Source organism: Podarcis erhardii (genome assembly GCF_964252035.2).
Source record: "Podarcis erhardii genome assembly, chromosome: 3".
In the NCBI taxonomy this organism is placed as follows: domain Eukaryota; kingdom Metazoa; phylum Chordata; class Lepidosauria; order Squamata; family Lacertidae; genus Podarcis; species Podarcis erhardii.
In genome coordinates, this window is record NC_138507.1 from 20,552,764 (window position 1) to 20,579,134 (window position 26,371).

Genomic DNA, 26,371 nt, shown 5'->3' on the forward strand with positions numbered 1-26,371 from the left:
AACATTCCATTTAGGTGGGAATTCCCACAAGGATTGTCCTTCAACTTTAAAGGGAAGAAGATTAAAATAAAAACAATTCAAGACAAGGAACACTTTTTGGAGAAACATTTTGAGGATTTACAGAAAGGGACTGTGAGTGAGAGAGAGCCAACGGATATTGCAAATCTATCATTTGGATTGAACCCACCACCAACAGAGGAGGAACAATCGCTTGGAGCAGTTGGCGGAAAAGATACCCAGTAACAAAATGTCTCTGCAACTTCTGAGTTGGAACTGCAACGGTCTTACCCTTCCTTGGTTGAAGACATTGGACTTTGTTTGTTACAATTATTTTTAAAAAATATATATCATGCCCATCCACCCAAAGAAGTCCAGATCAGCAAATAACAAGTAATAAAATGTTTTAAAATTATCTTGATTTCTTCCCCGAAAAAGAAATCAAGTTTTTCATATTTTAAAGAAAGAACAGTTAGATTTAATATGTCTACAAGAGACCCATATTGCCAGGGTTCACAGGAAGCTTCTGACAAACAAGAGATTGGGACTGGAATTTATCTCATCAGATAAGGTCAAGAAAAGAGGCGTGGTGATTTATGTAAAAGAAAAATTGGCTCCAAAAATGATATTTAAAGATGAACAAGGAAGATACCTGGCAGTGGAAATTCAAATTCAAGGAGAAAAAATTTTGATAGTAGGAGTTTATGCGCCCAATGAAGGGAAGGCCGAATTTTTTAAGAAGTTGCATGAGACTTTAATGGACTTTTTGGATTATAAAATCGTCATGATGGGGGACATGAACGGAGTCGTCTCCACAAATATGGATAAAGCACAGAGACAAGTGATTTCTAAGGAAGGGAGACTACCAAAGACTTTTTTCGAAATGACTGACACCATGGACCTTATTGATATTTGGAGAACAAGGAACCCCCTGGAAAGAGAGGGAACCTTCTTCTCTGAAGCAAAAATGACATGGACCAGAATTGACCAAATTTGGATTTCTAGTAATCTAGCATCAAGAGTCAAAAAAACAGAAATCTGCCCAAAAACCTGCTCCGACCATAATGCAGTAAAGATGGAGATGAAATTAACAACAGCTGGAACTTTTAGATGGAGAATGAATGACACCCTATTTAGAGATGAAGAAGTTTATAAGAAGGCCCAAAAAATATTGAAAGACTACTTCGAGATAAATATGAGAACAGAAGTGGAGAAAAGAACAATATGGGACGCAAGTAAGGCCGTGATGCGTGGTTTCCTAATTCAGCAGAACTCTATAAAGAGGAGAAAAGAAAATGAGAGGAAAGAAAAAATCATGGAAAAAATGAAAGAAGGAGAGAAGAAATTGAGATCCAAACCAAAGTCCCAAGAGATTCTGAGAGAAATAAAGTATTATCAGACGCAATATATGGAACTTATGAATCAAGAAATAGAATGGAAAATAAAGCAAATGAGACAAAAAACATTTGAATCGGCGGATAAATGTGGGAAACTGCTGTCATGGCAATTGAAAAAGAGGCTAAAACTGAATACTGTGACATCTCTCGAAGTAGATGGGAAAATTATTCACAAACCGAATGAGATAAGCAACTGTTTTCAAAGTTTTTTCAAGAAATTATATGCACAAGGGCCAGTGAATGTACAAGAAATAGAAGAATTCATTAGAAAACATGGACTAGCAAAGATTTCAGAACAAAATAAGACGATTTTGAATGAGAAAATTACAGAACAAGAGATAGAGGGTGCCATTCAGAATATGCAATTGGGGAAATCACCAGGACCAGACGGATTGACTGCTAAATACTACAAAGTGCTGAAGGAATGGTTAATACAACCATTGAAGGAAGTTTGTAATCAAATCCTGGAGGGGAAAAAGGCCCCTGAATCGTGGAAAGAGGCATTTATTTCGCTTATACCGAAAACAGAGACTGGGAAAAACCAGGTTAAGAACTACCGCCCTATATCATTGTTGAATGTGGATTACAAAATTTTTGCAGACATTTTAGCAAAAAGATTTAAGAGAGTGCTGTTAGGGGAGATTCACAAGGACCAAACAGGCTTTCTCCCAGGGAGACATATGTCAGATAATGTGAGGAACATTATAGATATTTTGGAACTGTTGGAGGTGGACATCAACAGGAAGGCAGTTTTGATTTTTGTGGATGCGGAGAAAGCCTTTGACAATATTTGTTGGAGCTTTATGAAGAAGAATCTCCAAGGGATGGGGGTAGGCCAAGGTTTTGAAAATGGTATAGGCGTAATATATTCTGAACAAAAAGCTAAATTAATTGTGAATGGTGTGGTGATGGACGAAATATCAATAGAAAAAGGCACACGACAGGGGTGCCCAATATCCCCTCTATTATTTATATCTGTCCTGGAGGTTTTGTTAAACATGATTAGAGAGGACCAGCTGGTTAAAGGGATACAGGTCGGAGCTAAACACTATAAATTAAGGGCATTTGCAGATGATCTAGTGTTAACTTTGCAACAGCCAGATGTTAGTACTAAAAGAGTATTGGAACTAATTGAGATATTTGGTCATGTAGCAGGATTTAAATTGAATAAACAGAAAACAAAAGTGTTGGAAAAAAATTTAACAATGGAAGAAAAAGAGAGATTTCAGAGTGAAACTGGTTTGGAAATAGCGAAAAAAGTGAAATACCTGGGGGTAAACCTAACATCTAAGAATGTGAATTTATTTAAAGACAATTATGAAAAATGCTGGACAGAAGTGAAGAAAGATCTAGAAATATGGTCAAGGTTGAGACTTTCTTTGTTAGGCCGAATTGCTACCATTAAGATGAATGTATTGCCAAGAATGTTGTTTTTATTTCAAACCTTACAGATTTTGGACAAGATGGACTGTTTCAAGAAGTGGCAGAAAGATATATCAAAATTTGTCTGGCAGGGCAAAAAGCCCAGAATAAAATTTAAGATTTTAACGGATGCAAAAGATAGAGGGGGCTTTGCCCTGCCAGACTTAAGGCTCTATTATGAATCGGCAGCATTCTGCTGGTTGAAGCAATGGCTACTTCTTGAGGATACAGACATTTTGGATTTGGAAGGGTATGACAATAACTTTGGTTGGCATGCATATATATGGTATGACAAGGTAAAGGTGCATAGAGGTTTTAAAAACCATATTGTTAGGAAAGCACTGTATAATGTCTGGAATCAATACAAAGATTTGTTGGAAAGTAAAACCCCCAGGTGGTTGTCACCAATGGAAGCTAAGGCAGTGAAAAAACTTAATATGGACCCTGACTGGCCAAAATATTCTGAAATTTTAGAACAAGAGGGTGAAAAGCTAAAAATTCAGAGTTATGATAAGCTAAAGCATAGAGTTCGAGATTGGTTGCACTACCATCAGATAAATGAGACATTTAAGCAAGACAGGAAATTAGGATTCCAGAAGGAGAGGTCAAAGTTAGAAACAGAACTGTTAGAACCCAATACTAAGAATTTGTCTAGAATGTATAACTTGCTGCTGAAATGGAATACACAAGAAGAAACGGTTAAATCAGCTATGATTAAATGGGCACAGGATATAGGTCATGACATTATGTTTGCTGACTGGGAACAGTTATGGACCACTGGTATTAAGTTTACGGCATGTAGTGCCTTAAAAGAGAACATAATGAAAATGATATATAGGTGGTACATGACCCCAGTCAAGCTTGCAAAGATTTACCATTTGCCCAATAACAATTGCTGGAAATGCAATGAGTCGGAAGGAACCTTCTACCACCTTTGGTGGACCTGCCCAAGGATTAAAGCCTACTGGGAAATGATCTATAATGAAATTAAGAAAGTCCTTAAGTGGACGTTTTTAAAGAAACCGGAGGCTTTTCTCTTGGGCATGGTGGGCCAATTGGTACCAAAGAAGGATAGGACATTCTTTATGTATGCAACTACAGCGGCAAGAATTCTTTTAGCAAAGTATTGGAAGACGCAAGAACTACCTACTCTGGAGGAATGGCAGACAAAGGTGACCGAATTTATGGGACTGGCAGAGATGACCGGCAGAATCCGTGACCAGAGGAAAGAGGCGGTGGAAGAGGACTGGAAACAATTTAAAGTATATCTTAAAAACTGCTGCAAAATTGAGGACTGTTAAGATGTTAAGCGGTGAGAAACAGAGAATTACAGCTGTAAATAATAATTTTATGGAAACTTAAAGAGAACCAATAGAAAAATTGATTAAAGGGTTGCTAAAAAATCTTTTGGAATAAGGATGCAGTGAAAAGGAGGTATGGGGAAGTCATGTTTTATGTTTATTTGTTTTTTCTGTGTTGTGTTTGTTTTCTTTTCCCTTGTTTATTGTTGTGAAAACTAATAAAAATTATTTTTTTAAAAAAAAAACAATGTCTTCAACCAAAATGTGACAGTAGCCTAGGCACATAGACACCTAATAATTCCCCCCAGTCCAATTTTGCTTTAGCAAAACTCTGTACTTTCCCCAAAATTGTACTCTGCAATGGATTTATCATCAATTCTGATTATAGTGGCTCTGCATTGCACAATATGCTCTTTTTATTTATTTATTTTCATCCAGTTGGTTATGCTATTTAACCAACGATTTAATGGATATAATCCATATGAAGTTTCAAATCTCAAGACTTTTAAGCAGGGGCTAAGATAGGCATCTATTAGAGTATAGATACTAGAATAGGTGCAACTTCTGTGCATTCCGTCAAAGGTTTGTTAATTCAGTGGTACTATCCAAACAAAAGTCACTTCTGCTAAATTAGCCATCTGTCTGGCTTTCACCTTGGAGCGTCTGCCAGATGTGGCGTTTGTTTATATGGAATTAATTTGCCAGCACAACATTAACAACAAACTTGCTTATGTGTACCTGTGTGGAGCATTTATCTATACAATGTGCATACTGAAGTTTCCTTAGAAGTAACATTGGTATTGAATGCTGCCTGTTCTATATGAAGAAGAAGAAGAAGAGTTTGGATTTGATATGCTGCTTTATCACTACCCGAAGGAGGCTCAAAGCAGCTAACATTCTCCTTTCCCTTCCTCCCCCACAACAAATACTCTGTGAGGTGAGTGGGGCTGAGAGACTTCAAAGAAGTGTGACTAACCCAAGGTCACCCAGCAGCTGCATGTGGAGGAGCCGGGACGCGAACCCGGTTCACCAGATTACGAGTCTACCGCTCTTAACCACTACACCACACTGGTGTACATCCTTTATACCAGGTCTGGCTATATCTAGTCAATACTGGACTACTTTGACTGACAGCGACTCTCAAGGGCCTTAGCAGAGCAATGCCCTCAGTAGCAGCATCAGGAAAAAATCTGGGGGAAGGCAGAGAAAGTGCAAAGCATATTTCTAGGTGGGCAAGTTGTTCTGCATGCTAAGAAATCTGAAAGAAAAAAGACTACATATTAATGGTGGGAGTTCAGTGACGGGGGGCAAGTGGGACAAAGGTCCCTGCTTGCCCCCCTACCCCCCTCTGGTGCCACCCATGGGTGCTCTTCCAATCACCTGCTACACGGATTTTCTTGTGTGCCTGATTGTAGCAGGGACTGAAGCTTAAACAAGCAAAGGCATATGCTTTCCCACCAAGCTATGGTCTCTTCCCTGTCATTGTACCAGATAATACCCACGTCCATAATTTGTGCTGAAGTCTTCAGATCACAGCACATCCCAGATCATATTTTTTTAAGGCACACTCTTTTCCCCACGCCCATTTGTGCATTTTATTAATTTCCCTTTAATTAAGATGCAACCATGACATTAATGTGGCATTTCCCTTTCAACTTCTTATGCGAGCCTTTTACTATGTGTCTGCCTACTTATTTTATTGTATTCATTTGAACTATTTTTAACTCTGCTTCTCTATAGGTTACCATTAAAATGAGGCTGCATTTTAAATTGTATTTTAACCCATATTTTAACAAATTGGTGTTTTTTATGTGTGTTCCCCACCCTCTATTATGTTTTTATTGTAATTTTACTGGTGTTAGCTGCCCTGAGGGTGCAGTATAAATAAATTATTATTATTATTATTATTATTATTATTATTATTATTATTATTATTATTATCCCCCAAAGGCTGTAATGTAGTAGTGGGGAAACTGCAGACTTCCAGGTACTATTGGGCCGGGGTGGTGAGAGTTTTTGTTCAGAACTATTTGGAGGGTCACAGGTTTCCTACTCCTTGGGAGGTCCATCTTTGCAAGAAAGGGAAAATAGTTGTGTAAGCTGATACTGAATCTTCCAGCACCACAGGCAGTTGTGGAAATAGGAGCCAATCCCTAGAGGCCACAGGGGCTTCACCCCCTTCCCAATAAAATGTTTGAAGGGGCGGGCTCCCCCAAAGTTGATGGGCACTGCCATTCAAATGGGGTGTGTGCACCACATCATGTGATCAGTTTTGCAGGGCGGGGCTTACCTGGGCCCCCCACAAAATTTGATATATGTTGGCACCCCTGGTAGTGGATTATTTAATTCCATATAATAAAACAACACAGACATGGTTTTAAAAGCAACGGCAGCATTCTCATGACAGTTTAGTCCATTTTCATGACTTTCCCCTAAAGATTACTTTTCCACATTATATCTGAGCTTTTACATGATGTAAAACGCACTTCCAGAACTATGGTAGAATATGGTGCAAATGTAGTACATATTTCCATATTTCCGCAACGGGATGTGCTTCCGTTGCTCGGTCCCTGCTCCTGCCAACCTAGCAGTTCAAAAGTATGTCAAAAGTGCAAATAGATAAATAGGTACTGCTCTGGTGGGAAGGTAAACGGCATTTCCATGCGCTGCTCTGGTTCGCCAGAAGCGGCTTAGTCATGCTGGCCACAGGACCCGCAAGCTGTACGCTGGCTCCCTCGGTCAATAAAGCAAGATGAGCGCCGCAACCCCAGAGTTGGCCACAACTGGACCTAATGGCCAGGGGTCCCTTTACCTTTAAGTTGGTGTCCATACATGCCATCCAACATTTCTCAAATGAAAATAAGGACGTCCTATTTAATAATATGAATAATAATAATAATAATAATAATAATATTTTTATTTATACACCACTCATCTGACTGGGTTTTTCTAGCCACTCTGGGCAGCTGCCAACATATATAAAAACACAATAAAACATCAGACATTGAGAAACTTCCCTATACATGGCTGCTTTCAGATGTCTTCTAAAGGTTGTATAGTTACTAATTTCCTTGGCTGGGGGGGAGGGGTCACATGACTCCATACCCTCCAACATTTCTCTGGTGAAAATAGGGACGCCCTAAAGAAAAGGCGGACATTCTGGGCTCAAATCAGAAACCGAGGCGGCTTCTGTAAATCCGGGACTGTCCCTGGGAAATGGGGACACTTGGCAGGTTTTCCATCACTACCTTTTCTGGACGTAAATTCCGTAGCTGAACTATGTGCTGTGTGAAGAATCACATTGCCTGTCCTGAGTCTTCTGACATTCAGTTTCACTTGATATCCATGAGTTCTAGTATTCTGAAGAGAGAAAAAATCTTTTCCCTGTCCACTTTCTCCACACTCAGCACTGTGCGTTTGGAGGGGACAAAATGACCTTCTCAGTGGTTTGGAGCTCCCTTCCCATGAAGACTGGTCCAGCCTTTTCTCTGTTGGCCACCTGTCAGCAGGGGAAATGCCTTTTGTTGAGATGCAGCCTCATCTTGCCAAGGCTATTTGTGTTTCTGCAGGCAATTTTGTTGTTATTGCTGCCGCTGCCATTGTTGGCTGCTGATTCTAACCCGCCCTGTTGTTTTTAATCAGGCTGCTATTTACCGTTGCTTTTACTGTGTTTTTATTTTGTTTGGCTTTCATATTGTATTGGTATATTCCTATTATTATCCACCTTGTGTGCTTAGCTACTGAAAGGGGGAATATAAATGAAAGCTAGGTGTAGATTATGGCACCTTAAAAACAGAAACACCAAGAGGAAAAACTCGGCTGGTAAAAATATGGTGCATACAAAATAGTGCCTACTTAAATGCAATAAACAGAACTTAAGAAATATTGAAACTTTTACTGCTGCAACTTCTGTACAATTTGTAAAACTGTCAAAACATAGTTTGGATGGAAAGGCCCCAGATGGCAAAACTGGCCTGTAACGTAGTCATCCTTAAACAGATTTAACCACTTGCTTAAAAAAAAAATTTAAACTGCCTTCGATAAAATCATGTAAATATTGTAAAAGCAAGCTGGTTAAGTGTGGAGAAATCATACCAGGCAAGGCATATGCACTTTGTGAGGATAAAGCTCCATTTTTAAAAGCAAGATCAAGTGGAAATGTGCCAGATGTTACAAATATTATTTTATTGAACGCTCGGTAATTCTGTTTCACAACGTTATGTTCCACATAATGCAATTATATGCACCTGAGCCAGGCATCAGAATTCCATAACTATTTTACATCTCCAGGGCATAGCTTCTGTGCATTTACAAGGAGATTTCTCAGCATTGATCACAACTGAGCACAACTACTTAAGGTAGATACCGTGACATGCCTGAAGACATATTTGTTCCCCTTCCTGAAAACACTCTGAGATTCTGCTTAACAAAAGTGCCAGTAGTTAGGTTGGGGGAAAACATATTTTTAAGCGCTGCATTCTGAAAACGGACCATTTTCTCAGCACTTTGTGTTTTAACCATCTAGTGCAGGGTTTCCAGCTGTTTTGGGACTACAGTTCCCATTGTCCCTGACCACTGGTCCTACTAGCTAGGGCTGGTGGGAATTGTCATCCAAAAACAGTCCAAAACCCAAGTTTGGGGAATCCTGATCAAGTGTCTGCTAAAAGGATGACTCATTGTCATACGCTACCCAAAACAACTGGGATATGTGGTGCTCTCTCAAATTACTACTCCCACATTAATTCATTAATACCACAATAAAAGTAATCTCCCAGTTATTGGGATTACTTGAAGCACAGCCATTTTTCATAATTCACTTTTCTCCCAATTTTAAGGCAGAAATGTATATGAAACTGCATATACTGGGGCAGTGTGTGTAAAAAGGCACATATTTGTAGAAAACACACAAAACTGCTTTATATTGAATAAAAGTTGCTTTGCAAAAACATCTATATTATGAAAAAAAATGCATATATTAGGAGAAATCTGCACTAGACCTACTGGTGAATTTTCCTGAAGACTTCTTTTTTTAAAGAAAAATCACAAAGTGATGTGGAGAATTGCATTTAAGACAGAAAAGCTGAAAAATTGAGGGAAATCAAAATTGACAGATCACCCATCCCTAGCTAAGATCCTGTTTTTCAACAGATGTTTCCATTTTTAAAAGAGGGAGAGAGAGCACGCGCTATTTTCCTCTCTTTCTAACATGTTTTCCTTACAACAAAGGAAAATCTCTCAGTCTAAGAACATTGGTTTGGAGAATGAATCAGGAGGGAAATGTTTTATTAATAATAAATAATAATACTTACATATGGTTACAGTGTCCTACAGCCAGGGGGCATTTATGGCTACAGATAAATACAAAACAAAGGATGGAACATTCTTTAGCAAAGTTTGGGGACTAATGTATTCAAGAGTGCAGAACGGCTACAAGGTTACAATCAAGCATGATTGCTATTGGATCTAGCAAACTATTGAATAATGAGGAAAGAATAGTAATTTACAACTATTTACTCTTTATTGATGTTCAAATTAAACCTAGCGCCCAAATATAACTTGGAACATACAAAACAAAGAGGCAATCATTATTTTGCCCAAGATACTTTTGCTAAGCAAGGACAGATAAAGGGAACGATATGCCCCAAACGACAATGAACTGCATAATATTCATGTAAAGTTTGGAGCTGGAAGCTATAACTCATAGCACTGAAAGAAACAGGATTTACCTCCCATGTTTGGTGGGATTATTTTTTGGCCATATTATATATATATTTTTTTAAATTTTTATTGGATTTTCACATTTTATAACAACACATACAAAAAAAAAAAAAACCCCACACACATGAATATTTTCATGTCTTTACTTTCATAACCCTCTTTCCCTGACTTCCCCCCACCCCCCCATACATCCCAATTTCCATATTTAATTCAGCAAGTTCTTGTTTCTCTCTTTAACCCTATTCTTATTATGTTTAGACTTAATTCTTTCTGTTAGGCCCAATTTATTGTCCCATTCACTTATATACATTAGATCCTTTATCTAAGATCGATCAAGATTCTTATACCATAAATTTCCCTTTTTTATATTGAAATAGAAATCAAAATTATAAAACCCCCAAATCATAAAATTTTTGAATTCTGTTTTTCCCCCTTCCTCCCTGCCCAGGTATCTGTCCCTTCCCAAATAACTGTCCTCCCATGAAACTCCTAGCCCGGATTCCTCACATCAGAGGCCTTTAAGTCTCTTTCAGTCTCTCTCTGTCTGTTCTGTTGGTAGTCTTTCTTGTTGGTCTTCAGATCTCGAGGGATATCTGTCACAGTCACTTCATCTTTTCTCGAATCAAACCTAATTGGAAAAGCTTGCTGCCAGGGTTCTGCCAGGGGTCCCCGAATTTCAAAGTCATCCAAGCCAGAAAAGAGGAGGAAGTCCCAGTTATGTTTCTTTACTCTTTTAACTTCCCATGTTCCATAGTGTCCAATGGCTTCCTCCTTTGCTTTTCTCTTCTCATGGTTTGTAATCCAAAAAACTTCTCTGTTCCCTGACTGCAAAAGGTCCTGTTCGAAATTTTTTATCTCTACTTTTTCCCCTCCAGCCTCCTTTTCCACCAGCTCCAAAGATATCTTTTCTGTTTCAGCTGCAGAATCTTTCAGAGTCAGATCCTTAGTTCCATCAGCAAGGTTGCTTGTTTTAGCGATCAAGGTCGTGAGTTGTTTGTCCATAGCCATAGCTTGCTCTTGTAAAGTTCCCACGAGAAAAAAGGCTCTTTCTATTTGTGCTAGTAATTTTCCTTCTGCAGCCATTGTAGTGTCACTGGTTCCCCCTAGGGGGATTGCCATTGTTAGAGTTCTTTGCCAACAGTCTTATACCTTGTTATTTACTTTGTTTCCAACCACTTCTAGTTAAATGTAACACCTTTAAATCAGAGAGATATAAAGTAATGCAGTTCTTATCTTGATCCAGCCATTTGACAGCTCAATTAACAGCTGTCAAACTCCTGTTCTTTCACGCTAGGTTGATGCATGACGCTCCCGGGTCCAGGGGGGGGGTACACAAAAGTTTTCAAAGTTCACCTCTTCCCTCCAGCGCAACTTAAAAATAAATAAAAGCTTGTTCTCACAAATTAATGGAATCTCTTATCAGTTCCAAAAGACACGAAATTTTTTATTCCGATCTTAGGTTTTCGCTCCTTGCTTTAAATTGTCTGTATGTAGGGGGGTGCGGACTTCCCTTTAGCACATCCCCCCGTTCGTTCCAAATTAAAGGTATAAATTTCTTTTAAAGTCCAAATTTCCTTCTACTCACGGGGTATTTATTTCCAGTCCAAATGTCGGGAAGAAAGTTGACGCTCTCCGGTAATGGCTTGCGGCTTCACTCCACTGAAGTAGCGATCTACTCCCAGCACCACGCCATTCCTCGTACCCTCTCCGCAGCCTTTAAAAAGGCTCTTCGATTGTCGAGGAGGGCGCTTAAGGTGCCCACTGAGTCACCAAGTCCACAGGTATCAGCACCTGTGGTTTCTAAGGGTCCCTGCGTCGCCGGCGCGGCAAGACCCGTCTTCAGCGGAGCCGATTCCCTCCGGAGCTCAGAGGGAATCCGCCATTAGACCAATCACGTCAACCCGGAAGTCCCTATTTTTTGGCCATATTATAGAAGGAATAGAGAACTTGGTTTACAGTGCTCTGTTTGAGATACCAAAATCTGCAGCTGACGATAGGAGCAGTCAGCCCACCCAACAAAGCCACTTCTGAGCTGGAGAGGAGGTGGGGTTGCGGGCTTCACGCCCCTCCCCACACACGCGGGGGCTGGCTCGCAGCCCCCGCGATACTGGGGGAATCCTCGGACGCGTCACCCCCCTAGCCAGCCAATCGGCTGGTCCAGGAGGCGGGGCCCGCCCTATTTAGGGCCAGTGCAGCCAAGGATCTCTCTCTTTCCATGCTCCAGCTGATCAGGTTTTCCCACCCCTCCCACCCGTTAGGTTAGGCTCATTGACATTGCTATGGACTTTGGTTGGTCGCCATCAAGTGGCCTGGTAGGAATTTTTTCCACTTGGCAAATTGGCACCAGCCATTTGGTTTTTCGCCTACCTCATAGCAACCGTCACAGACTTCCCAGACTTCAAGCAAGCAGGCTGAATCCGGTTACTTGATAGGACCAGTGCCTAAGCCAATACCAATACCACTCAATTCCTGTAATCAATAAAGTTGTGGCCTAATTTTACCCATTAACCTAAAATTATGGTGTCTTGTGTCTTTATTTCCGAGGCGGGAGGCAGGAACTCGCCATGCAAGTTATTTCCAGTTATGTCCACGTCAAAGAGAGGAAAGTCACCTCCATACATAATATTGCGGGTGTCCAATGGCTCTGTACAACCCAAATTACAAAGGGAATATGGGTGATTCAGATGTGGTTTCCACATACCCCAATCAGATGACACCATTAAGAAGGGGTCTCAAGTCAGACTACCGACTCACTAAATTCATTCTTTGAACTCAGGCGTCCCAAATTGCTGCATTTGGCCATTAAAATTAAACAATGTGAGTGCACACAAAATTGTAGGGCAGACAGATTCCCCTAGAAGTCCTGGATTTCCGAATCTGGCCCATAATTTCTAGAGCCAGTCAATTCAAGAGATTACAGAACACTTGAAGTCTTCACCCAGGTGGAAGACAGTTCAGCAGTGTAAAAATTCAGGCTGAATCAGCTTCCTAGCCAGGAGTCACTTGAAGAGAAGAACCATCATGTAGTACCAAGGAAGATAATGGGCAGTTGATGTAAACTTGTGTCAGGCAGCAGATGAGTGTGAGCTCGTCCTCCCATGCAGGGATGGTGAGCTGGGACAAAGGCCAGGTTTAGGATTTCAGTTTCTGATTATGTAAGAGAGGGGAGGTTGCCAGGGTGACAGAGGGTGTGATGTCACATGGGGGGGTGTCCATTTAAAACATGGGTAGGCAAACTAATGCCCGGGGGCCAGATCTGGCCCAATTGCCTTCTAAATCCAGCCTGTGGACGGTCCAAGAATCAGCGTGTTTTTATATGAGCAGAATGTGTGCTTTTATTTAAAATGCATATCTGAGTTATTTGTGGGGCATAGGAATTCGTTCATTGAAGCTATATGGGGAGCTATAAGAGACACTCTTGCCCTGCACTCCCTCTACCTAAAGGTAAAGGTAAAAGTACCCCTGACCATTAGGTCCAGTCACAGATGACTCTGGGGTTGCAGTGCTCATCTTGCTCTATAGGCTGAGGGAGCCGGCATTTGTCTGCAAACAGCTTCCGCGTCATGTGGCCAGCATGACTAAGCCGCTTCTGGTGAACCAGAGCAGCACACAGAAACACCATTTACCTTCCCACTGGAGTGGTACCTGTTTATCTACTTGCACTTGACATGCTTTCGAACTGCTAGGTGGGCAGGAGCTGGGACTGAACAACAGGAGCTCACCTCATCGCAGGGATTCGAACTGCTGACCTTCTGATTGGCAAGCCCTAGGCTCTGTGGTTTAGACCACAGCACCACCCATGTCCCTGTGCTCAGGTTGTATATATGTGTAAATAAAGCATATTTCTTAAACACTCTACAGTCTCTGTGCTGACTCATTCCAAAGGAACACAACCCCTGGTTAAATGACAAGACCCCTGAGAGCTTATTACTGCTCAGCAGAGAGTGGGGTGGCCTGTCTCTCACACACAGAGTGCTATTTTTCTAGAAACAGAGGTGCTGGAACTCACCATTGATGTTTCCCTTGTTCTCTTATAATGGCAGTGGCAACCACCTAAGGGTTGGGTGGGTGGTGGTAGAGATGTTGTATAGTTGATGTTGAAGGCCAGGTCCATCTTTTAATCATGGAAGGCAATTTGCTCAAAATGCACTTATAGTAGATTCAGGGAAGGATGTTCAAGTAAGTTTCCTTAAGAATTGCTGTATTCCTTTTGCTCAAACTCAATCACCGAGATTATGTGATGCAGAATTTATGGTGGTTCCCCACACCCCTGAGGCTCACTTGGCCTTTACCAGAGACCAAGTCTTACATACAGTGGTACCTCGGGTTAAGAACTTAATTTGTTCTGGAGCTCCGTTCTTAACCTGAGGTACCACTTTAGCTAATGGGGCCTCCTGCTGCCACTGCGCCACAGCCGTGCAATTTCTGTTCTCATCCTGAAGCAAAGTTCTTAACCCGAGGTACTATTTCTGGGTTAGCGGAGTCTGTAACCTGAAGCGTCTGTAACCTGAAGCGTCTGTAATCCGAGGTACCACTGTATAGTAAAAACCTGCTTCACTAAACTTTCTGCCAGTAGAGAAGAAGAGTTTGGATTTGATATTCTGCTTTATCACTACCCTAAGGAGTCTCAAAGTGGCTCACAATCTCCTTTCTCTTCCTCCCCCACAACAAACACTCTGTGAGGTGAGTGAGGCTGAGAGACTTCAGAGAAGTGTGACTAGCCCAAGGTCGCCCAGCAGCTGCATGTGGAGGAGTGGAGATGTGAACCCAGTTCACCAGATTACGAGTCTACTGCTCTTAACCACACCACCACACTGGCTCTCAATAAAGGTCCAGTAGGAATCATACCTGCCTTTTTTTTAGACTTCTTCTGAAAACTGTTATTCAACTGTTATTCATATACCTGGATTTCTTTTTACCAAGCAGTATTTATAGGTGTTTTTATTTATGTGGTTTTTTAATTGATTTTAGTGCAATGTTGCTGCTTTATGTTGTGTACTGCATTACTGCATTTTTATGGAAGTGTGGTCTATAAATACTTGAACGAATAATAAAGAAATAAAACTAAACTAAATTATTTGTTTTGCACGTGTCATTGTTCTTCTTTGAGTTCTACCTGGAAAAAGAGGGCATTTAGAAGAAAAGCGGACTGTTGTGGTCCTTCCCAATTGTTCTGCATTTTGTAGCAAACAATTAAAAATCAATACTTTAATTTGTTTTCATTCTGCTCTTTTTCTGTACTCCCCCTGCCAATTTGCATTAGTTGGGCTGCCGTTTTGCAATTTTTTTAGAAGAGCTTAGTATAAGGTGATTTCACGTTCCTTCTTCCTCAGATCAGGAATATATTTTTATGTGATTTATTTGCTCCTTTTTGTTCTAATCCCTTTCTGTTTTCTAGCAGATAAGACCCACTTTAATCATTTGTTTTTCATTAAGTTTGTTTTTTCTGAGTTTTCCTTAGGTTTATACAAACTTCTCTTAGAGCTCTACCTACTGCTGCTGTTGTGTGTGTGTGTTGTTTTCTATTCTCTTCCAATGGTGTCTTTCTCCCAGTTTTAATATAGTTGTTCAAAGTTTCATCCTCTTTTCTTCAGTTTTAGGACACCTGTGATTTCATTACATTGCATTTTTGCTGACCGGTATTATTAATATTTTTATCAACGTTTTCTCCCATCCTACCTCCTGTAGGTCTGGTAATTTTTTCCACCCAGCTAAGCCTGTTTATCTCTTAAGTAAGTATGCATTTACCCAGGAGTATGTTTCTCATGTCACCAGTTTTCAGGATGATTACCCGCAAAACTCTAGAGGAGATTAAGTGATGTCTATTTTACTCATCCAAAAATGGTCAAGTCTGTTCTTGTGGGAAAACCACTGTACCTATCATTCTGAAAGTTACCTGACCTCACCTCCTCAGGAGGATCATCCATACATGTGAATTGGATGCAATTCAGGCAGAAAAGTTAGTTGAGAAGTTAGAGAGTTTATTTTTTTTTGGGGGGGGGACACCTAATGTTTGCCTGCAGAACCTCCCCTTGCCTAAATGGATTAGTTTGCAATTTGGCAAACTTATTCCACTCTCAAGGGGCAACTTTGCCTGCAAATTTTATCCATTTCTGTGAACGGGTGGATAGTTGTTTTTAGATTCCCAATTACAGCCAAAGGTGTGGGCTGACCTTTAGTTTTAACAAACCTGAATCTGACACAAATAACAAACCAAACTGGGGTGCCCCTGCTCTATAAGATAGTTTGGTTACTACAGACATAGCTGTAGGAAGGTGGGGCATACCAGTTGGCCAGAAAAGTATTTCTTGAAAAAGTTTCTTGCCTTTCTCCAGCCACTTTACAGCACTCATGGACATTGATAAAACGAGTGTCCCATCAGAAGAATGTGTTGTGGAAGGGCATGTACTGATCCTTTAGTTTGCTCAGCCTTAATTTGCTCAGTCCAACATGACTTTGCCATGACCCACCTGTGACTCATTGGCTGAAGACCTATGCCACCTGAAGGAGCGTCTCCACCCCCATCGTTCAACCTGGACACTGAAGTCCAGTGCTGAGGGTCTTCTGGTGGTTCCCTCACTGCAAGAAGCAAAGTTACAGGGAACCAGGCAGAGGGCCTTCTTGGTAGTGGTGCCCACCCTGTGGAACTCCCTCCCATCAGATGTCAAAGAAATTAACAACTATCTGACGTTTAGAAGACATCTTAAGGCAACCCTGTTTAGGGAAGTTTTTAATGACTGATGGTTTAATATATTTTTAATCTTTTATTGGAAGCCGCCCAGAGTGGCTGGGGAAACCCAGCCAAATGGGTGGGGTATAAATAATAAATTATTATTATATTATTATTACTAGGATGAGAAAAGCAGTCTTCCCATGCTTAGAGCCACTATTTCACAGCTATCTTCACTCCTGAATATCAATGACTCTAGTCCTAGTACTGAGAACATGTTTGGCATTTTCACCCTAGGAAGCCCTAACTCAAATTAAGCCCTGCATCACTATTGCTTTGTTCACAACTGCCTCAAATGATTTGCTTGCCTGATTTAAAATTTTGAATGCTTCGTCTTTCGTGTTGATGGCCTGCCTCAATGCAAACATGATTTAGCACAGTACTCTGTGCTGCAGAACATTCAACTGGGCATTGCTTTCCACACCAGCTCTGCCAGCCACTTTGTAAATTATGTGCTGGAATTAAATGCAGTAGTGATTGGCTAACAACATATGAATTAGTAACATAGTGGATGCAGTTAAGGATCCTTAATGGCATAATGAAATGCCGCTTCTATGATCCTTTCACTCTCAAAGCAGTTCTGTCTTATTGATAGCTAATTAGCCTGCACATGAAAAGCATAAGAACTAATGGCAATAAACAATTAATCTGATTAATTTTGCTACTTACAATGGCTGACTTTGATTTTTTTAAAAAAATATTTGATGATGTAGGAAATGACTGCAAGGGACTTTATGGCGCCGCCTTGTCACCCTTGCTTTGGATCACAGAAGGGCTTGCAAGCCCTATGTAATGGTCTTATTCTGCTCTGGACAGAGGGATTGGTCTCTCGAGCTGCTTAGCATTCTGTCATCTAAATGAATAAGTAGCAATTATTTTTAGAGTTTTGCACTCTGTCCAAACACCCTGAGCATGAATATTCATATATGCATTCTCAAAATAATTTTATATGCCATCACAGCTTGTAGCTAGTGCAATTATTGCCCAAACGTTATTTCCAAGGGTCTGGTACAAACTCCCCACTCCCAGTCCTTTGTCTGGAAAAATAATAATAAGAAAGGGCTTGCCCGCTTAGAACAATTGGAAGATTGATTGATGTGCTTTAGTGTTTCTGGTTTCCTTTCATAAGGGCTGGTAGCTGCCCGATATGAATTGATAGACAGAAATGACTGTATGTCATTCATTATACATATGTGCATGGTCAAAGTCCCTTTAGACTATTCCCTGTCTCTGCAATCTAGTCTCAGTTCTTCTATGTGCTCTAGACACTGGTAGTCAAACTTATTTCTCACTTAGGATAACTGTATGTCCTACTATACAGGCGACAGCTCTCAGAAATACAGATCCTAGGCTTTCCTTCACAAGCTCTCCCCCCACACTGCCTTCCCCTTCCCCTTCTCTCTCTCTCTCTCTCTCTCTCTCTCATATCCACTTGTCAGTAGACTTGGGCCAACTGTTCCCTCTTCAAAATGTTGCTTGTTTTATTCCAGCAGTTCCCAAACTGTGGTCCATGGACCGCCAGTGGTCTGCAAGCTTCATTCAGGTGGTCTGAAGCATGTAGTAAGAGGCTCCCTGTCCATAATGGTGGCTGTTCCACACTTCAGCTCCATAATTCTTAAAAATTATGGTGTTCCAAACTTCAGTTCCATATTTCTTAAAATAACATACACAAGTGGGTTGCACAGTATTCTTGGACAAATACCCAACCTTTGGTAGGACCCATTTCTTACTGAGACAAGTCATGGTCTATAACTCCACTTTTGTCCAGAGTTGATCCAATACTCCTGGACTTTTTCATTCCCACCATAATGCAAAACTGCCCATACTACACCACGTTGCAGAGGAATTAAAATAACAGTGGTGAGGAATCCAGTCCCATAGATTCAGCACTCTTGTCAATGCTGACATTGTAGGGCACAGCAAACCAGGAGAACCTACAATCAATACTATGCCTAGCACACACTCAAACCTAGAGTTTTCAAGACTGCAGTTATCCCAATAATTCCTAGTTTGGGGAATCCAAGAAAGTTTAGTGATAATAAACAAACCTAGTTTCGGGCAGAGGGTGGAAGTATGCATAGGTGTAGCCAATGGGCAATGAGAGATGACTTTCCCCAATGTGGAACAGATCAGATTTTGCAACACTGCATGAACACTTGCAATTCCCATGAAATTCTAATTGTTTCCCAGGTATTTGAAAAAGCCTGCTCTATGTGCTATAATTCAAAACCAAAGACTCAAATACAATGGCTGCTGATAATACCGAAAGACAAATTATTTCATTGAATTGTGTTAAACAAAGGAATGCATATGATTTCTCCTTTTGGGTTGAAGTTTAATCACTGCACAGACATTTAAACTATATGGATTTCAGGATGATCAGGACATGATAGAATATATTCTTACCATTAGCATTCTAGCATCTAGAAAGGGGGTTCATTTAATATATTGTTTCATGCTGCCCCAATCTGAGTGGTGTGAGATTCCAGGGGTTCCAGACGCTCACCCAGGATTCATGCTTCCTTTTGGAAATGAGGCACAGCAGTAATGACTGTGGTTTTCTTGATAATATATGATTTATTTATTTAATAATATAGGGGTTCACAGCACCAGCACCCCAAGAGCATCCAGCTTCTCCCATAGCTGCAGCCTTGGACAACCATTGCTCTCAAACAGTGATGTGACACTCACACTTACTGCTTTGTTTCTTGACTACATTACTCCTACTCCCTACTCTAAGTTTTTAGCTCACATTGCCTCTAACTCTCTGCTCTAAACTCTGGCTTCCCTCTGTGGAGGGTAGGGACCCATTCATTTGCTATCTCCCACGGAGTCCTTTTGATCCATTGTTCCCTTAATGGCCCATTCCCCAAGGATTATCACCTCCAAAGAAATCTAACCTAGCTTAATTGATTTGATCTGAATTATATTTCCATGCTGTTTTTCATTCCAGTGAATCCCAAAGCAGCTTACAAACAATAAGTAATAATGGCATGACAGAACATCACAAACACAGCATGAATCGAATAGAATAATTAACAATTCCTCAGTGAAACAATTACAATCTTTAAAAAACTGTTGACAAAACAACAATAAAAAAATAAACTAAATCACTTTTGACATTCAGATCCATGGATTAGAGTATGCTGGTATACACTTTAACACCCCAAGGCTTGATTAAATTCTCACACTTACTGGTTCCAGGGATTCAGAACTGTCTAGCACCCAAAAACTCAACAATATTATCAAAGCTAGCCAGGAATAGAACATTTGCTTAGATGTCAATACCAAAATCAATCCTAACAAGTTTTTCAAGCTGACACAGGGGATTAGGAAATGTCTTTCGAAGCAAGCTTGGGGTCCTTGACACAAACTGTATTAAGTTTATGTGTACTTGAGAAAATGTGTTATGTACAGATTCAAAAATTATTGACTGTTGACATTCATGCAAAACTTGTCCATCCCAGAGAAGCCCTGCAAGTGTCCAAAAAGTCAGAGATAAACTGGGGAAAGTTGACAGTCACCAAACTGTTAGGGCATTTCATGATGTCGATCCGAAATGTTGTAGAGGATATCCAAAATTTGCCGATTACCGACACGAACACACTTGGCCATTACTGACATTAACGTGTGAATGTTGTCAATCTTAGAGAAGTTTGGTGAACATCTAAAAATGACATATCACTGACAGTTATCCAGATGTGACTGGCAGTGTGTCAGCATTCTTTGGTGTATGTCCTCAAATTATAGGAAAAATTATAGAGTGCTTGTAGCTATTATATATGCTTACATAGTCATGTTTACAGTATATAGTTCTGCTGATTGTCAGCATTAACCACATTCTGGAGAATATACACACATATTCCAATATGTTGCTTAGGCTGTAGTCCTGTAAACAATTACCCACTGAACTCAATATATCTTGAGTATGAATAAGCACTGATAGACATCTAGGATAATGTGATAATGTAAAAGAAATGACCAACGTCTGGGCTATTTGTTTAGAATCATAGAATCATAGAATCATAGAATTGGAAGAGACCACAAGGGCCATCGAGTCCAACCCCCTGCCAAGGGGGTTTTATTCGTTTAAACGAATAAAAGGAGAAATCCTTGGATGCCTAGATCCAGGTTTGGGGCAAATATTTTCTTGATGAGAGAGCCCCAGCAGAGATTTAAAATTGTAAAACATGCAGCAAAGTATGTAAATACAGGCTGTTGGACCTTATCCCCTTATAAGATGCTTCCAAAGTTTCCCCTTTCTTCCCTTTTAGCATAGAAAAAGACCAGAGTTTGGTAAGTTAAAACTGGTTCTTACAAACTCTTCAAAGGTCAGATTCATGTGTTTTTTCATACATGAGTCAGAAAACACAGGCAGCAAAACTTGGGTTCCCAAAATAGGTTTAAAAAAATCCTGAATTATTGTCCTGGCCCACCCCAGCTAAGGAAAGTATATGTCTAGTCTTCATTGAAAAAAGAACTCCCATAGTGCTTCAGATGCGCATGCGCACACACGCCTCTAGCCACTAAGCAACTGTCACCCACAGATTTGTACCCCATGGAGTAGTTGTAGCAACAATGAGACAATTATTGGTCTAGAAACACAAAAATGGCTTTTAAGCCATGGAGCATCCATTTTCAGCACTCCATTGCACATGGAATTCACATGGTAGACTATGTTTCCAAAGTATTTGTATAGAAACACAAAGAAGGCTTTGCTAGAGCCACACAACCATCTGAGTTTGGAGTTTGTCCTAGCTCCTGCCAACCTAGCAGTTCAAAAGCACACCAGTGCGAGTAGATAAATAGGTACCGCTGTGGTGGGAAGGTAAATGGCATTTCTGGGCACTCTGGCACTTGTTACAGTGTTCCATTGCACCAGAAGTGGTTTAGTCATGCTGGCCACATGACCTGGAAAGCTGTCTGTGGACAAACACTGGCTTCCTCAGCCTGAAAGTGGAGATAAGTGCTGCATCCAATAGAATTTGACTGGGCTTTACCGGCCAGAGGTCTTTTACCTTTACCTCTCACTGGGTAAGTGTTCTCACCAGATTTTACTATGCTTCGGAACTTTTCGGTAGTCTCTGTGTTAAGTTGCCTCATGAATACTCTAATTTCCAGCACCTCTGCACAATGACTTATTAAATCTGCCTTTTAGATTATGTTGATTATTGCTACCCAAATGGTGACTTTTTCAGACTAGCAGCTATCTTGTGCCCGATCTTGGTAAGCCTTGTTGATGACTGAAGGAAGGGTAGAACTGTGAAGAAATACATTCCCCGAAGGGAAATTTTGTTCGGTTTCCCCTCTATACTGAACATTTAGCCTGCATTATATGTTGATGCTTCCAGCAATGCTGAAGGTGGAATCCCTAGACAAAGGGAATCTTAACAATCCCTGCAGAACTGAAAACCTCCTCTTATATATACCTCCCATAAAAAAGCTGTGATAATTAACCGCACAGCCTCAAAAAATCTAAAGTGCCCTGAGAGCAAGGCAGAAAAAATAAGACTCTTTTGCAGAGGAGGAAAGCTTTTTAAAAAGAAAAAGAAAAAGAGGAAGACAGGTTTCAACACAGCCCCAGTCTTAATTGCTTCAGGAACTCCATTTTATAGGGGAAAGGGCACCCATGATGTTGATGTGGCCAGGACAGCCCATATGACCCCACACTCCTTCATGTGTCCTTGGAATGTGTGAGGGGATCATCTAAACCTCCTAACCTGAAACTCATAAAAAGTATGTGCATTCATAAGCAATTTTCTTCTTTCCAAATTGCCTTTTGCGGAACCTGAAACCTTGCATCCTCCTTCACTATCAAACATTCATAAAGCATAATTCCTTTCACATTTTGTACCTCTTGTCTGCAGAGGGGCTATTAACTAGACGAAATACGAAAGCACAATGTACTACACAAAAATGAAACACTCTGGGCTGGGATCTAGAAAATTGATTAGACTCACACAAAAGGTTGTGCTAATCTAATTGGGGGGAAAGGAAAGCACTCCTGTAGCTGATCCACGTGGCTTCACTTTCAAAACCAGTTTGTTGTGTAGCATTTCGGACACCACTATTCAAGAAGCACCAGTCCAAAATGAGTTTTTGGATCTTTTTGTGATTCTTTCAGCCCTAAGTCATACTATTTTCTCCATTGACTCACTCCATTTGGCTGTCATCTCATGAAGGGAAGGGATATAACAGTTGTTCTTGTATTTCCAGTCCCCACTATCGCACACCCTCTATATTATTTATCATCATCATCATCATCATTATTATTTCAACTTATACCCGGAGGTCTCAGGGCAGTTCACAACAAGACCACAACATATAAAATCAAACCAAAAACAATAGCCCAATAACCCCCCTCCAAAAAAAGCTACATTCTAAAAGGATGTTGGATGTCAATAAGATCAACCGAAGTCCTGGTTAAAAAGGAACATTTTTGCCTGGTGCATAAAGGTGTATAATGAAGGTGCTAGGCGAACTTCCCTGGGGAGAGCATCCCACAGACGGGGAGCCACTGCAGAGAAGGCCCGTTCTCATGTTGCCACCCTCTTGACCTCTCAAGGAGGAGGCACACAAAGGAGGGCCTCAGAAGATAAAATCAGGGTCCAGGTAGGTCGTTTCTTTATTTCCACTGGGGGGGAGGCAGGAACTCACCACGCAAGAGGTGGTCCTTGAGGTATTGCAATTCTGAGCCGTTAAAGGCTTTATATGTCAAAACCAGCACTTTGAATTGGGCCTAGAAACTAACTGGTAGCCAGTGCAGTTGAACCAGGATCAGTGTAATATGCTCAAACTGTCTTGCTCTGGTGAGCAACCTGGCTGCTGAATTCTGCACTAGCTAAAGTTTCCGAACCATCTTCAGAGGCAGCCCTACGTACTATAATAATACGTGTGGACATACGAAAATAGGCAATTTCATGCCGCACTTGATAAATTGTTATTAATTCACTCTGTGTTTTCATATATCGTTGTCCAGCTGATTCTCCCTGGTATACCATGTACGAATCTGCTGATCCAGATTCATGACTGCCCTCTCCATGTGATCACTGAGTGAATTATGTGACTGAAACGACAAGCGGGAAAGATGTCTGAATGTGTCGACCCTAAACGTGGTGTTTCAACCCTAACAATCATTGCCTGACATTCTCGTTTATTCAGCTCACATGGTACCTGTTTACAGGGACCCAGCGCTGTGATTCATAATGTTTAGCAAGGAAGGCCGTCACTGAGAAGGTTACCACCTTCAGTGATTTCATAACAAATGAAATTCCTGACTTTGCATATATTAGTGAGGTAGAACAGGATGATAGTTTAAGGCCATTATTGAGCCAAATGTCTTCCTATCTGGTTCTTGACTTTATTGTGAATTGAAGGTGGATCAAGGAGGTGAGGGCGCATCGGGCAAAATCTTTAACAGAACACGCTGCAAAATAAGTCAAAGCCAGAAAAGTTGACTCTCGGAATAGGAAGTCAATTATTATGGGTTAGGCGGCTGCTCTTTCCTTTAAGGATCATTCCAGCTTTCAGAGGTATAATCTCAAGAGAAAGAGCAGTCTTCTTCAATCTGGTACCCTCCAGGTGTGCTGGACTACAACTCCAGCTGGGGCTCATGGGAGTTGTAGTCCAACACTTCTGGAGGGCACCATTTTGTGGAAGGCGGCGGGGGGGGGGAGCAGTAGGGTATAGGCAGCGAAGAATGCAAGGAAAATGGAGGAAGTGAGATAGGCATAGCTGTCAACAGTTCCCTTTTTTAAAGGGAAATTTCCTTATTCCGAATAGGATTCCTCGCAAGAAAAGGGAAAAGTTGACAGCTATGGAGATAGGCAGTGTTGCAGTAGTAGACACTATTAAATCTAGAAACACAGGCACTGCAGCTGAAATAGGGTTGCATACAACCACGTTGAGCAGACCCCCTGAAATTGATGGGCATGATTAACACAGGTCTATTCTATTGATTTCAGTAAAACTTGCTTAAAACCCTCTGGTAGATTATTTGAGCATGGAACAGAAAAGCAAAACACTTTTGAACAAGAGCCACAGAAAGTGGAATCCCTTATGCCCAGGTCTTGGTGGCTCATCTCGGTGGCCCAGGAAACAAATCTACAGTAATTACATCTAGTAGAAACCAGAAGGTTGAAAGAGGGGGTCAACAGCTGCCATAGGTGATCACCAGCTGCCTTAGCCTCCTTGCCAAGCATAGGACTGGATGTTAGTTTGCAGTGATGCAAGTCTCACCGTTACAGCTAAAACCGAGCAGGCAGCCATATGATTAATAATTTAAATTAAAGCACAGCGCCACAATCTGCGCCAATTCAACCGAGCACTTAATCACATGCTTAAGTCTTTGATTAACTGACTTCAGTGGGGCTTAAGCACATGATTATATATACTTGACTGAATTGGGTCCTCAGATCCTCATCTTGGGGGGTGGAGAACAGTCTCAATTCATTTAATGAATTACAGAGTGCTGTTCGATCCGATAGTTAGCAGCTGGTAACACACTGCATCTCCACAAGGATGACTAGCTATGTCTGTTTTAGATCTCAAAATATCAACCCTTATTCTTGTGGTTGTTGTTTTGCTTTCTCAGTGTAGCCTTACAGGGACATTTCCTAGAGAAGAGACCATAGGTTTTTGATAGAATGCTGATTGGTTTGGGCTGCAGTGGGGGGCAGTAGAGTCAATGGGCGAGGGGAATGGCAACTTACAGTAACACCTACTCCCCAGGCTCCTCCACAGCTACTTACATCCTTTCTGATACAGCCAAGCTGGCATGAAATAACAGCAAGGCAGCAAATCAATAGCAACTCAGGCTGGCTAGAAGCCCCCCAAGACTGATATAACTACCTTCTACCATGAGCACTGACCCAATCCTGGCTTCTCTGCATGGCTCATAAAAGGTGACCCAACTGCAGGTGGTGGACCAACTCTGAAGAGATGACCTCAAAAGGATTTGTCTCTTTCAGAAGACCTTCTCCAAATCTTGGGGTTCCCCCAAGCCAGCCTCTTGTGTATCAATACTGCTCTTTTAGCTACATAAAGATCCGTACCAAGGGAATATGTTTGCTGTTTATATAGGGATGGTTGAACAATTGTTCAATTTGTGTTGAGTCTATTTGAGATTATTGCAATTAAGGTTAAGGTAAAGGGACCCCTGACCATTAGGTCCAGTTGTGACCAACTCTGGGGTTGTGGCGCTCATCTCGCTTTATTGGCCAAGGGAGCTGGCGTACAGCTTCCAGGTCATGTGGCCAGCATGACTAAGCCGCTTCTGGCGAACCAGAACAGTGCACGTAAACGCCGTTTACCTTCCTGCCGGAGTGGTACCTATTTATCTACTTGCACTTTGACGTGCTTTTGAACTGCTAGGTTAGCAGGAGCAGGGACCGAGCAATGGGAGCTCACCCCATCATGGGGATTCGAACCACCGACCTTCTGATCAGCAAGTCCTAGGCTCTGTGGTTTAACCCACAGCGCCACCCGCGTCCCATTATTGCAATTGTTTCCTATCTAATAAGGAGGAAACAATGGAGCCAAAAATGAATTTTCCTGGTCCTGGGAATGGTGTGTATCAGGTCTTCCTTCCTTCCTCCTCTCATTTTGTTTTTATGCAAGAACAGCTAATTGTCTAAGCTAGGCAACCCATCTGAAGCGTTCCCAAATGGCTGTGTTTCATCAGGTTTCCTAACTTTCCCGGTAGCTGAAAAAAGTACTTGCCTGCTGTTATTCTTCAGTGAAGGTCTTCAGGCAAGAAACTGCCCAAAGTTACATCAATTGTAGGCTCATAAAAATTCAGCCCCACT